Source organism: Gorilla gorilla, chromosome 12, assembly GCF_029281585.2.
Source record: "Gorilla gorilla gorilla isolate KB3781 chromosome 12, NHGRI_mGorGor1-v2.1_pri, whole genome shotgun sequence".
In the NCBI taxonomy this organism is placed as follows: Eukaryota; Metazoa; Chordata; class Mammalia; order Primates; family Hominidae; genus Gorilla; species Gorilla gorilla.
The window spans coordinates 15427391-15442916 of record NC_073236.2 but is presented as its reverse complement, the minus strand read 5'-3'; positions in this window follow the sequence as shown (position 1 = coordinate 15442916).

Sequence of the window (15526 nt, the reverse complement as noted above, 5' to 3'; positions counted from 1 at the left end):
CCATTCCATTCCATTCCATTGAATTCCATTGAATTCCATTCAATTGAATTCCATTCCATTCCAATGAATTCCGTTCCATTCCATTGAATTCCGTTCCATTCCATTCCATTCCATTCCATTCCATTCCATTCCATTCCATTGCATTCCATTGAATTCCATTCCATTGAATTCCATTCCATTCCATTCCATTCCATTCCATTCCATTGAATTCATTCCATTCCATTCCATTCCATTCCATTCCATTCCATTGAATTCCACTGAATTCCATTCCATTGAATTCCATTCGATTCTATTCCATTCCATTCCATACTATTCCATTGAATTCCATTCCATTCCATTCCTTTCCATTCCGCTCCGCTCCGCTCCGCTCCGCTCCGCTCCGTTCCTTTCCGTTCCGTTCTCCTCGGGTTCATTCCATTCCGTTCCGTTCCGTTCCGTTCCGTTCCGTTCCGTTCTACTCGGGTTGATTCCATTCTCTTCAATTCCATTCCATTCCATTCCATTCCATTGTACTCGGGTTGATCATTCCATTCCGTTCCGTTCCGTTCCGTTCCGTTCTACTCGGGTTGATTCCATTCTATTCCATTCCATTCCATTCGATTCCATTCGATTCCATTCCATTCTATTCCATTCCATTCCATTCCGTTCTACTCGGGTTGATTCCATTCTATTCCATTCCATTCCATTCGATTCCATTCCATTACATTCCGTTCTACTCGGGATCATTCCATTCCATTCCGTTCCGTTCCGTTCCGTTCCATTCCGTTCTGTTCCATTCCGTTCCATTCCGTTCTACTCGGGTTGATTCCATTCCATTCAATTCCATTCCGTTCTACTCGGGTTGATTCCATTCTATTCCATTCCATTCCGTTCTGATCCGTTCCGTTCAATTCCGTTCTACTCGGGTTGATTCCATTCTATTCCATTCCATTCCATTCGATTCCATTCGATTCCATTCGATTCCATTCGATTCCATTCCATTCCATTCCATTGAATTCCATTCCATTCCATTCCATTCCATTCCATTCCATTCCATTCCATTGAATTCCATTGAATTCCATTCCATGGAATTCCATTCCATTCCATGGAATTCCGTTCCATTCCATTCCATTCCATTCCATTCCATTCCATGGAATTCCATTCCATTCCATTCCATGGAATTCCATTCCATTCCATTCCATTCCATTCCATTCCATGGAATTCCATTCCATTCCATTCCATTCCATTCTATTCCATTCCATTCCATTCCATTGCATTCCATTCCATTCCATTGCATTCCATTCCATTCCATTCCATTCCATTCCATTGAATTCCTTTGAATTCCATTCCATTGAATTCCATTCCATTCCATTGAATTCCGTTCCATTCCATTACATTCCATTCCATTCCATTCCATTCCATTCCATTCCATTCCACTCCATTCCATTCCATTCCACTCCATTCCATTGAATTCCATTCCATTCCATTCCATTCCATTCCATTCCATTCCATTCCATTGAATTCCATTGAATTCCATTCCATGGAATTCCATTCCATTCTATTCCATTCCATTCCATTCCATTCCATTCGATTTCATTCCATTCCATTCCATTCCATTCCTTTGAATTCCATTCCATTCCATTCCATTCCATTCCATTCCATTCCATTCCATAGAATTCCATTGAATTCCATTCCATTCCGTTCCGTTCCGTTCCATTCCATTCCTTTCTACTCGGGTTGATTCCATTGTATTCCATTCCGTTCCGTTCCGTTCGGTTCCGATCCGTTCCCTTCCGTTCTACTTGGGTTGATTCCATTCTATTCCATTCCATTACATTCGATTCCATTCGATTCCATTCCATTCCATTCCATTCCGTTCCGTTCCATTCCATTCCATTCCATTCCATTCCATTCCATTCCATTCCATTCCGTTCTACTCGGGTTGTTTCCATTCTATTCCATTCCATTCTATTCCGTTCCATTCCATTCGATTCCATTCGATTTCATTCGATTCCATTCGATTCCATTCGATTCCATTCCATTCCATTCCATTCTATTCCATTGAATTCCATTCCATTCTATTCCATTCCATTCCATTCGATTCCATTCGATTTCATTCGATTCCATTCGATTCCATTCGATTCCATTCCACTCCATTCCATTCTATTCCATTGAATTCCATTCCATTCCATTCCGCTCGGCTCCGCTCTGCTCCGCTGCGCTCCGCTCCGTTCCGTTCCTTTCCGTTCCGTTCTCCTCGGGTTCATTCCATTCCGTTCCGTTCCATTCCGTTCCATTCCGTTCCGTTCTACTCGGGTTGATTCCATTCTTTTCCATTCCATTCCATTCGTTTCCATTCGAATCCATTCCATTCCATTCCATTCCATTCCATTCCATTCCATTCCATTCCATTCCGTTCTACTAGGGTTGATTCCATTCTATTCCATTCCATTCCATTTGATTCCATTCCATTCCATTCCGTTCTACTCGGGATCATTCCATTCCATTCCGTTCCGTTCCGTTCCATTCCATTCCGTTCTGTTCCATTCCGTTCCATTCCATTCCATTCCATTCCGTTCCGTTCTACTCAGGTTGATTCCATTCCATTCCATTCCATTCCGTTCTACTCGGGTTGATTCCATTCTATTCCATTCCATTCCATTCGATTCCATTCGATTCCATTCGATTCCATTCGATTCCATTCCATTCCATTCCTTTGAATTCCATTCCATTCCATTCCATTCCATTCCATTCCATTCCATTCCTTTCCATTCCATTGAATTCCATTGAATTCCATTCCATTGAATTCCATTCCATTCCATTGAATTCCGTTCCATTCCATTCCATTCCATAGAATTCCATTGCATTCCATTCCATTCCATTCCATTCCATTGAATTCCATTCCATTCCATTCCATTCCATTCCGTTCCATTCCATTCCATTCCATTGAATTCCATTCCATTCCATTCCATTCCATTCCATTCCATTCCATTCTATTGAATTCCATTCCATTCCATTCCATTCCATTCCATTCCATTCCATTCCATTCCATTCCATTCCATTGCATTCCGTTCTACTCAGGTTGATTCCATTCTATTACATTCCATTCCATTCGATTCCATTCGATTCCATTCGATTCCATTCCATTCCATTCCATTCCATTCCATTCCATTCCATTCCATTCCATTCCATTCCACTCCATTCCATTGAATTCCATTCCATTCCATTCCATTCCATTCCATTGAATTCCATTCCATTCCATTGAATTCCACTCCATTCCATTCCATTCCATTGAACTCCGTTCCATTCCATTCCATTCCATTCCGTTCCATTCCGTTCCATTCCGTTCCATTCCGCTCCATTCCGTTCCATTCCGTTCCATTCCATTGAATTCCGTTCCATTCCATTGAATTCCGTTCCATTCTGTTCCGTTCCGTTCCATTCCGTTCCGTTCCATTCCAATCCATTCCATTCCATTCCATTCCATTCCATTCCATTCCATTCTATTCGGGTTGATTCCATTCTATTCCATTCCATTCCATTCGAATCCATTCCATTCCTTTCCATTCCATTCCATTCCGTTCTACTCGGGTTCTTTCCATTCCATTCCTTTCCGTTCCGTTCCGTTCCACTCCGTACTGTTCTATTCCGTTCCATTCCATTCCATTCCATTCCATTCCGTTCTGCTTGGGTTGATTCCATTCTATTCCATTCCGTTCCGTTCCGCTCCGTTCCGTTCCGTTCCGTTCCGTTCCGTTCCCTTCCGTTCCACTCGGTTTGATTCTATTCTATTCCATTCCATTCCATTCGATTCCATTCGATTCCATTCGATTCCATTCGATTCCATTCGATTCCATTCGATTCCATTCCATTCCATTCCATTCCATTCCATTCCATTCCATTCCATTCCAGTCCATTCCATTGAATTCCATTGAATTCCATTCCATTGAATTCCATTCCATTCCATTCCATTCCATTCCATTCCATTCCATTGAATTCCATTCCATTCCATTCCATTCCATGGAATTCCGTTCCATTCCATTCCATTCCGTTCCGTTCCGTTCCGTTCCGTTCCGTTCCGTTCCGTTGCGTTCCGTTCCGTTCTGCTCGGGTTGATTCCATTCTATTCCATTCCATTCCATTCCATTCCATTCCATTCCATTCCATTCCATTCCATTCCATTCCATTGAATTCCATTCCATTCCATTACATTCCATTCCATTCCATTCCATTGAATTCCATTCCATTCCATTCCATTCCATTGAATTCCATTCCATTCCATTCCATTCCATTGAATTCCATTCCATTCCATTCCATTCCTTTGAATTCCATTCCATTCCATTCCATTCCATTCCATTCCATTCCATTCCATTCCATTCCATTGAATTCCATTGAATTCCATTCTTTGAATTCCATTGAATTCCATTCCATTCCATTCCATTCCATGGAATTCCATTCCATTCCATTCCATTCCATGGAATTCCATTCCATTCCATTCCATTCCATGGAATTCCATTCCATTCCATTCCACTGAATTCCATTCCATTGAATTCCATTCCATAACATTTCATTCCATTCCATTCCATTCCATTCCATTCCATTCCATTCCGTTCTACTCGGGTTGATTCCATTCTATTCCATTGCATTCCATTCCATTCCATTCCATTCCATTCGATTCCATTCCATTCCATTCCATTCCATTGCATTGAATTCCATTCCATTCCATTCCATTCCATTCCATTCCATTCCATTGAATTCCATTGAATTCCATTCCATTGAATTCCATTCCATTCCATTCCCTTCCATTGAATTCCATTCCATTCCATTCCATTCCATACCATTCCATTGAATTCCATTCCATTCCATTGCATTCCATTCCATTCCACTCCATTCCATTCCACTCCACTCCACTCCACTCCACTCCACTCCTCTCCACTCCATTCCATTCCCTTCCATTCCAGTCAATTGAATTCCATTGAATTCCATTCCATTCCATTCCATAACATTTCATTCCATTCCATTCCATTCCATTCCATTCCATTCCGTTCTACTCAGGTTGATTCCATTCTATTCCATTCCATTCCATTCCATTCCATTCCATTCCATTTGATTCCATTCAATTCCATTCGTTTCCATTCCATTCCATTCCATTCTATTCCATTGAATTCCATTCCGTTCCATTCCATTGAATTCCTTTCCATTGAATTCCATTCCATAACATTTCTTTCCATTCCATTCCATTCCATGGAATTCCATTCCATTCCATTCCATTCTATTCCATTCCATTCCTTTCCGTTCCGTTCCGTTCCCTTCCGTTCTACTCGGGTTGATTCCATTCTATTCCATTCCATTCCATTCCATTCCATTCGATTCCATTCGATTCCATTCGATTCCATTCGATTCCATTCCATTCCATTCCATTCCATTCCATTCCATTCCATTGAATTCCATTCCATTCCATTCCATTCCTTTCCATTCCATTCCATTCCATTCCATTCCATTCCATTCCATTCCATTCCATTCCATTCCGATCTACTCGGGTTGATTCCATTCTATTCTATTCCATTCCATTCGATTCCATTCGATTCCATTCCATTCCATTCGATTCCATTCGATTCCATTCCATTCCATTCCATTGATTTCCATTCCTTTCCATTCCATTCCATTCCATTCAATTGAATTCCATTCCATTCCATTCCATTCCATTGAATTCCGTTCCATTCCATTCCATTCCATTCCATTCCATTCCGTTCCATTCCATTCCACTCCGTTCTACTCGGGTTGATTCCATTCTATTCCATTCCATTCCATTTGAATCCATTCCATTCAATTCGATTCCATTCCATTCCATTCCATTCCACTCCATTCCATTCCATTCCATTCCATTCCATTCCATTCCATTCCATTGAATTCCATTCCATTCCATTCCATTCCATTCCATTCCATTCCATTCCATTCCACTGAATTCCATTGAATTCCATTCTATTGAATTCCATTCCATTCCATTCCATTCCATTCCATTCCATTCCATTCCATTCGATTCCATTCCTTTCCATTCCATTCCATTCCATTCCCTTGATTGCCATTCCATTCCATTCCATTCCATTCCATTCCATTCCATTCCATTCCATTCCACTCTATACCATTCCATTCCATTGAATTCCATTCCATTCCATTGAATTCCATTCCATTCCATTCCATTCCATTGAATTCCGTTCCTTTCCATTCCATTCCGTTCCGTTCCGTTTCGTTCCATTCCATTCCGTTGCGTTCCTTTCCGTTCCACTCGGGTTGATTCCATTCTATTCCATTCCATTCCATTCCATTCCATTCGATTCCTTACGATTCCATTCGATTCCATTCGATTCCATTCGATTCCATTCCATTACATTCCATTGAATTCCATTCCATTCCATTCCATTCCATTCCCCTGAATTCCATTGAATTCCATTCTATTGAATTCCATTCCATTCCATTCCATTCCATTCCATTCTATTCGATTCCATTCCTTTCCATTCCATTCCATTCCATTCCATTGATTGCCATTCCATTCCATTCCATTCCATTCCATTCCATTCCACTCTATTCCATTCCATTCCATTGAATTCCATTCCATTCCATTGAATTCCATTCCATTCCATTCCATTCCATTGAATTCCGTTCCTTTCCATTCCATTCCGTTCCGTTCCGTTCCGTTCCATTCCATTCCGTTGCGTTCCTTTCCGTTCCACTCGGGTTGACTCCATTCTATTCCATTCCATTCCATTCCATTCCATTCCATTCCATTCGATTCCTTTCGATTACATTCGATTCCATTCGATTCCATTCGATTACATTCCATTCCATTCCATTGAATTCCATTCCATTCCATTCCATTCCATTCCACTGAATTCCATTGAATTCCATTCTATTGAATTCCATTCCATTCCATTCCATTCCATTCCATTCCATTCCATTCCATTCCATTGAATTCATTCCATTCCATTCCATTCCATTCCATTCCATTCCATTCCATTCCATTGAATTCCACTGAATTCCATTCCATTGAATTCCATTCGATTCTATTCCATTCCATTCCATACAATTCCATTGAATTCCATTCCATTCCATTCCTTTCCATTCCGCTCCGCTCCGCTCCGCTCCGCTCCGCTCCGCTCCGCTTCGTTCCTTTCCGTTCCGTTCTCCTCGGGTTCATTCCATTCCGTTCCGTTCCGTTCCGTTCTGTTCCGTTCCGTTCTACTCGGGTTGATTCCATTCTATTCCATTCCATTCCATTCCATTCCATTCCATTGTACTCGGGTTGATCATTCCATTCCGTTCCGTTCCGTTCCGTTCCGTTCTACTCGGGTTGATTCCATTCTATTCCATTCCATTCCATTCGATTCCATTCGATTCCATTCCATTCTATTCCATTCCATTCCATTCCGTTCTACTCGGGTTGATTCCATTCTATTCCATTCCATTCCATTCGATTCCATTCCATTACATTCCGTTCTACTCGGGATCATTCCATTCCATTCCGTTCCGTTCCGTTCCGTTCCATTCCGTTCTGTTCCATTCCGTTCCATTCCATTCCATTCCATTCCATTCCGTTCTACTCGGGTTGATTCCATTCCATTCCATTCCATTCCGTTCTACTCGGGTTGATTCCATTCTATTCCATTCCATTCCGTTCTGATCCGTTCCGTTCAATTCCGTTCTACTCGGGTTGATTCCATTCTATTCCATTCCATTCCATTCGATTCCATTCGATTCCATTCGATTCCATTCGATTCCATTCCATTCCATTCCATTGAATTCCATTCCATTCCATTCCATTCCATTCCATTCCATTGAATTCCATTGAATTCCATAGAATTCCATTCCATGGAATTCCATTCCATTCCATGGAATTCCGTTCCATTCCATTCCATTCCATTCCATTCCATGGAATTCCATTCCATTCCATTCCATTCCATTCCATTCCATGGAATTCCATTCCATTCCATTCCATTCCATTCTATTCCATTCCATTCCATTCCATTGCATTCCATTCCATTCCATTGCATTCCATTCCATTCCATTCCATTCCATTCCATTGAATTCCTTTGAATTCCATTCCATTGAATTCCATTCCATTCCATTGAATTCCGTTCCATTCCATTCCATTCCATTCCATTCCATTCCATTCCATTCCATTCCACTCCATTCCATTGAATTCCATTCCATTCCATTCCATTCCATTCCATTCCATTCCATTCCATTGAATTCCATTGAATTCCATTCCATTGAATTCCATTCCATTCTATTCCATTCCATTCCATTCCATTCCATTCCATTCGATTTCATTCCATTCCATTCCATTCCATTCCTTTGAATTCCATTCCATTCCATTCCATTCCATTCCATTCCATTCCATTCCATTCCATAGAATTCCGTTGAATTCCATTCCATTCCGTTCCGTTCCGTTCCATTCCATTCCTTTCTACTCGGGTTGATTCCATTGTATTCCATTCCATTCCGTTCCGTTCCGTTCCGTTCCGATCCGTTCCCTTCCGTTCTACTTGGGTTGATTCCATTCTATTCCATTCCATTACATTCGATTCCATTCGATTCCATTCCATTCCATTCCATTCCGTTCCGTTCCATTCCATTCCATTCCATTCCATTCCAATCCATTCCATTCCGTTCTACTCGGGTTGTTTCCATTCTATTCCATTCCATTCTATTCCGTTCCATTCCATTCGATTCCATTCGATTTCATTCGATTCCATTCGATTCCATTCGATTCGATTCCATTCCATTCCATTCTATTCCATTGAATTCCATTCCATTGAATTCCATTCCATTCCATTCCATTCCATTCCATTCCATTCCATTCCATTCCATTGAATTCCATTCCATTGAATTCCATTGAATTCCATTCCATTGAATTCCATTCCATTCTATTCCATTCCATTCCATTCGATTCCATTCGATTTCATTCGATTCCATTCGATTCCATTCGATTCCATTCCACTCCATTCCATTCTATTCCATTGAATTCCATTCCATTCCATTCCATTCCGCTCCGCGGAGCTCTGCTCCGCTGCGCTCCGCTCCGTTCCGTTCCTTTCCGTTCCATTCTCCTCGGGTTCATTCCATTCCGTTCCGTTCCATTCCGTTCCATTCCATTCCGTTCTACTCGTGTTGATTCCATTCTTTTCCATTCCATTCCATTCGTTTCCATTCGAATCCATTCCATTCCATTCCATTCCATTCCATTCCATTCCATTCCATTCCATTCCGTTCTACTCGGGTTGATTCCATTCTATTCCATTCCATTCCATTCGATTCCATTCCATTCCATTCCGTTCTACTCTGGATCATTCCATTCCATTCCGTTCCGTTCCGTTCCATTCCATTCCGTACTGTTCCATTCCGTTCCATTCCATTCCATTCCATTCCGTTCCGTTCTACTCAGGTTGATTCCATTCCATTCCATTCCATTCCGTTCTACTCGGGTTGATTCCATTCTATTCCATTCCATTCCATTCGATTCCATTCGATTCCATTCGATTCCATTCGATTCCATTCCATTCCATTCCTTTGAATTCCATTCCATTCCATTCCATTCCATTCCATTCCATTCCTTTCCATTCCATTGAATTCCATTGAATTCCATTCCATGGAATTCCAATCCATTCCATTCCATTCCATTCCATTCCATTCCATTCCATTGAATTCCATTGAATTCCATTCCATTGAATTCCATTCCATTCCATTCCCTTCCATTGAATTCCATTCCATTCCATTCCATTCCATACCATTCCATTGAATTCCATTCCATTCCATTGCATTCCATTCCATTCCACTCCATTCCATTCCACTCCACTCCACTCCACTCCACTCCACTCCTCTCCACTCCATTCCATTCCCTTCCATTCCAGTCAATTGAATTCCATTGAATTCCATTCCATTCCATTCCATAACATTTCATTCCATTCCATTCCATTCCATTCCATTCCATTCCGTTCTACTCAGGTTGATTCCATTCTATTCCATTCCATTCCATTCCATTCCATTCGATTCCATTTGATTCCATTCAATTCCATTCGTTTCCATTCCATTCCATTCCATTCTATTCCATTGAATTCCATTCCATTCCATTCCATTGAATTCCTTTCCATTGAATTCCATTCCATAACATTTCTTTCCATTCCATTCCATTCCATGGAATTCCATTCCATTCCATTCCATTCCATTCCATTCCGTTCCCTTCCGTTCTACTCGGGTTGATTCCATTCTATTCCATTCCATTCCTTTCCGTTCCGTTCCGTTCCCTTCCGTTCTACTCGGGTTGATTCCATTCTATTCCATTCCATTCCATTCCATTCCATTCGATTCCATTAGATTCCATTCGATTCCATTCGATTCCATTCCATTCCATTCCATTCCATTCCATTCCATTCCATTCCATTGAATTCCATTCCATTCCATTCCATTCCTTTCCATTCCATTCCATTCCATTCCATTCCATTCCTTTCCATTCCATTCCATTCCATTCCATTCCATTCCGATCTACTCGTGTTGATTCCATTCTATTCTATTCCATTCCATTCCATTCCATTCCATTCCATTCCATTCCATTCGATTCCATTCGATTCCATTCCATTCCATTCCATTGAATTCCATTCCTTTCCATTCCATTCCATTCCATTCCATTGAATTCCATTCCATTCCATTCCATTCGATTCCATTGAATTCCATTCCATTCCTTTCCATTCCATTCCATTCCATTGAATTCCATTCCATTCCATTGAATTCCATTCCATTCCATTCCATTCCATTGAATTCCGTTCCATTCCATTCCATTCCATTCCGTTCCATTCCGTTCCATTCCGTTCCATTCCGTTCCATTCCGTTCCATTCCATTGAATTCCGTTCCATTCCATTGAATTCCGTTCCATTCCTTTCCGTTCCGTTCCATTCCGTTCCGTTCCGTTCCATTCCATTCCATTCCATTACATTCTATTCCATTGAATTCCATTCCATTGAATTCCATTCCATTCCATTCCATTCCATTCCACTGAATTCCATTCCATTCCATTCCATTCCATTCCATTCCATTGAATTCCATTGAATTCCATTCCATTGAATTCCATTCCATTCCATTCCATTCCATTCCATTCCATTGAATTCCATTGAATTCCATTCCATGGAATTCCATTCCGTTCCGTTGCGTTCCGTTCCATTCTATTCCGTTCTACTCGGGTTGATTCCATTCTATTCCATTCCATTCCGTTCCGTTCCGTTCCGTTCTGTTCAGTTCCCTTCCGTTCTACTCGGGTTGATTCCATTCTATTCCATTCCATTCCGTTCGATTCCATTCGATTCCTTTGGATTCCATTCGATTCCATTCGATTCCATTCGATTCCATTCCATTCCATTCCATTCCATTGAATTCCATTGAATTCCATTCCATTGAATTCCATTCCATTCCATTCCATTCCATTCCATTCCATTCCATTCTATTGAATTCCATTCCATTCCATTCCATTCCATTCCATTCCATTCCATTCCATTCCATTCCATTGCATTCCGTTCTACTCAGGTTGATTCCATTCTATTACATTCCATTCCATTCGATTCCATTCGATTCCATTCGATTCCATTCCATTCCATTCCATTCCATTCCATTCCATTCCATTCCACTCCATTCCATTGAATTCCATTCCATTCCATTCCATTCCATTCCATTGAATTCCATTCCATTCCATTGAATTCCATTCCATTCCATTCCATTCCATTGAACTCCGTTCCATTCCATTCCATTCCATTCCGTTCCATTCCGTTCCATTCCGTTCCATTCCGCTCCATTCCGTTCCATTCCGTTCCATTCCATTGAATTCCGTTCCATTCCATTGAATTCCGTTCCATTCTGTTCCGTTCCGTTCCATTCCGTTCCGTTCCATTCCAATCCATTCCATTCCATTCCATTCCATTCCATTCCATTCCATTCTATTCGGGTTGATTCCATTCTATTCCATTCCATTCCATTCGAATCCATTCCATTCCTTTCCATTCCATTCCATTCCGTTCTACTCGGGTTCTTTCCATTCCATTCCTTTCCGTTCCGTTCCGTTCCACTCCGTACTGTTCTATTCCGTTCCATTCCATTCCATTCCATTCCATTCCGTTCTGCTTGGGTTGATTCCATTCTATTCCATTCCGTTCCGTTCCGCTCCGTTCCGTTCCGTTCCGTTCCGTTCCGTTCCCTTCCGTTCTACTCGGTTTGATTCTATTCTATTCCATTCCATTCCATTCGATTCCATTCGATTCCATTCGATTCCATTCGATTCCATTCGATTCCATTTGATTCCATTCCATTCCATTCCATTCCATTCCATTCCATTCCATTCCATTCCATTCCATTCCATTGAATTCCATTGAATTCCATTCCATTGAATTCCATTCCATTCCATTCCATTCCATTCCATTCCATTCCATTGAATTCCATTCCATTCCATTCCATTCCATTCCATTCCATTCCATTCCATTCCATTCCATTCCATTGAATTCCATTGAATTCCATTCCATTGAATTCCATTCCATTCCATTCCCTTCCATTGAATTCCATTCCATTCCATTCCATTCCATACCATTCCATTGAATTCCATTCCATTCCATTGCATTCCATTCCATTCCACTCCATTCCATTCCACTCCACTCCACTCCACTCCACTCCACTCCTCTCCACTCCATTCCATTCCCTTCCATTCCAGTCAATTGAATTCCATTGAATTCCATTCCATTCCATTCCATAACATTTCATTCCATTCCATTCCATTCCATTCCATTCCATTCCGTTCTACTCAGGTTGATTCCATTCTATTCCATTCCATTCCATTCCATTCCATTCGATTCCATTTGATTCCATTCAATTCCATTCGTTTCCATTCCATTCCATTCCATTCTATTCCATTGAATTCCATTCCATTCCATTCCATTGAATTCCTTTCCATTGAATTCCATTCCATAACATTTCTTTCCATTCCATTCCATTCCATGGAATTCCATTCCATTCCATTCCATTCCATTCCATTCCGTTCCCTTCCGTTCTACTCGGGTTGATTCCATTCTATTCCATTCCATTCCTTTCCGTTCCGTTCCGTTCCCTTCCGTTCTACTCGGGTTGATTCCATTCTATTCCATTCCATTCCATTCCATTCCATTCGATTCCATTAGATTCCATTCGATTCCATTCGATTCCATTCCATTCCATTCCATTCCATTCCATTCCATTCCATTCCATTGAATTCCATTCCATTCCATTCCATTCCTTTCCATTCCATTCCATTCCATTCCATTCCATTCCTTTCCATTCCATTCCATTCCATTCCATTCCATTCCGATCTACTCGTGTTGATTCCATTCTATTCTATTCCATTCCATTCCATTCCATTCCATTCCATTCCATTCCATTCGATTCCATTCGATTCCATTCCATTCCATTCCATTGAATTCCATTCCTTTCCATTCCATTCCATTCCATTCCATTGAATTCCATTCCATTCCATTCCATTCGATTCCATTGAATTCCATTCCATTCCTTTCCATTCCATTCCATTCCATTGAATTCCATTCCATTCCATTGAATTCCATTCCATTCCATTCCATTCCATTGAATTCCGTTCCATTCCATTCCATTCCATTCCGTTCCATTCCGTTCCATTCCGTTCCATTCCGTTCCATTCCGTTCCATTCCATTGAATTCCGTTCCATTCCATTGAATTCCGTTCCATTCCTTTCCGTTCCGTTCCATTCCGTTCCGTTCCGTTCCATTCCATTCCATTCCATTACATTCTATTCCATTGAATTCCATTCCATTGAATTCCATTCCATTCCATTCCATTCCATTCCACTGAATTCCATTCCATTCCATTCCATTCCATTCCATTCCATTGAATTCCATTGAATTCCATTCCATTGAATTCCATTCCATTCCATTCCATTCCATTCCATTCCATTGAATTCCATTGAATTCCATTCCATGGAATTCCATTCCGTTCCGTTGCGTTCCGTTCCATTCTATTCCGTTCTACTCGGGTTGATTCCATTCTATTCCATTCCATTCCGTTCCGTTCCGTTCCGTTCTGTTCAGTTCCCTTCCGTTCTACTCGGGTTGATTCCATTCTATTCCATTCCATTCCGTTCGATTCCATTCGATTCCTTTGGATTCCATTCGATTCCATTCGATTCCATTCGATTCCATTCCATTCCATTCCATTCCATTGAATTCCATTGAATTCCATTCCATTGAATTCCATTCCATTCCATTCCATTCCATTCCATTCCATTCCATTGAATTCCATTCCATTCCATTCCATTCCATTCCATTCCATTCCATTCCATTCCATTGAATTCCATTGAATTCCATTCCATTGAATTCCATTCCATTCCATTCCCTTCCATTGAATTCCATTCCATTCCATTCCATTCCATACCATTCCATTGAATTCCATTCCATTCCATTGCATTCCATTCCATTCCACTCCATTCCATTCCACTCCACTCCACTCCACTCCACTCCACTCCTCTCCACTCCATTCCATTCCCTTCCATTCCAGTCAATTGAATTCCATTGAATTCCATTCCATTCCATTCCATAACATTTCATTCCATTCCATTCCATTCCATTCCATTCCATTCCGTTCTACTCAGGTTGATTCCATTCTATTCCATTCCATTCCATTCCATTCCATTCGATTCCATTTGATTCCATTCAATTCCATTCGTTTCCATTCCATTCCATTCCATTCTATTCCATTGAATTCCATTCCATTCCATTCCATTGAATTCCTTTCCATTGAATTCCATTCCATAACATTTCTTTCCATTCCATTCCATTCCATGGAATTCCATTCCATTCCATTCCATTCCATTCCATTCCATTCCGTTCCCTTCCGTTCTACTAGGGTTGATTCCATTCTATTCCATTCCATTCCTTTCCGTTCCGTTCCGTTCCCTTCCGTTCTACTCGGGTTGATTCCATTCTATTCCATTCCATTCCATTCCATTCCATTCGATTCCATTCGATTCCATTCGATTCCATTCGATTCCATTCCATTCCTTTCCATTCCATTCCATTCCTTTCCATTCCATTCCATTCCATTCCATTCCATTGAATTCCATTCCATTCCATTCCATTCCATTCCATTCCATTCCATTCCATTCCATTGAATTCCATTCCATTCCATTCCATTCCTTTCCATTCCATTCCATTCCATTCCATTCCATTCCTTTCCATTCCATTCCATTCCATTCCATTCCATTCCGATCTACTCGTGTTGATTCCATTCTATTCTATTCCATTCCATTCCATTCCATTCGATTCCATTCCATTCCATTCGATTCCATTCGATTCCATTCCATTCCATTCCATTGAATTCCATTCCTTTCCATTCCATTCCATTCCATTCCATTGAATTCCATTCCATTCCATTCCATTCGATTCCATTGAATTCCATTCCATTCCTTTCCATTCCATTCCATTCCATTGAATTCCATTCCATTCCATTGAATTCCA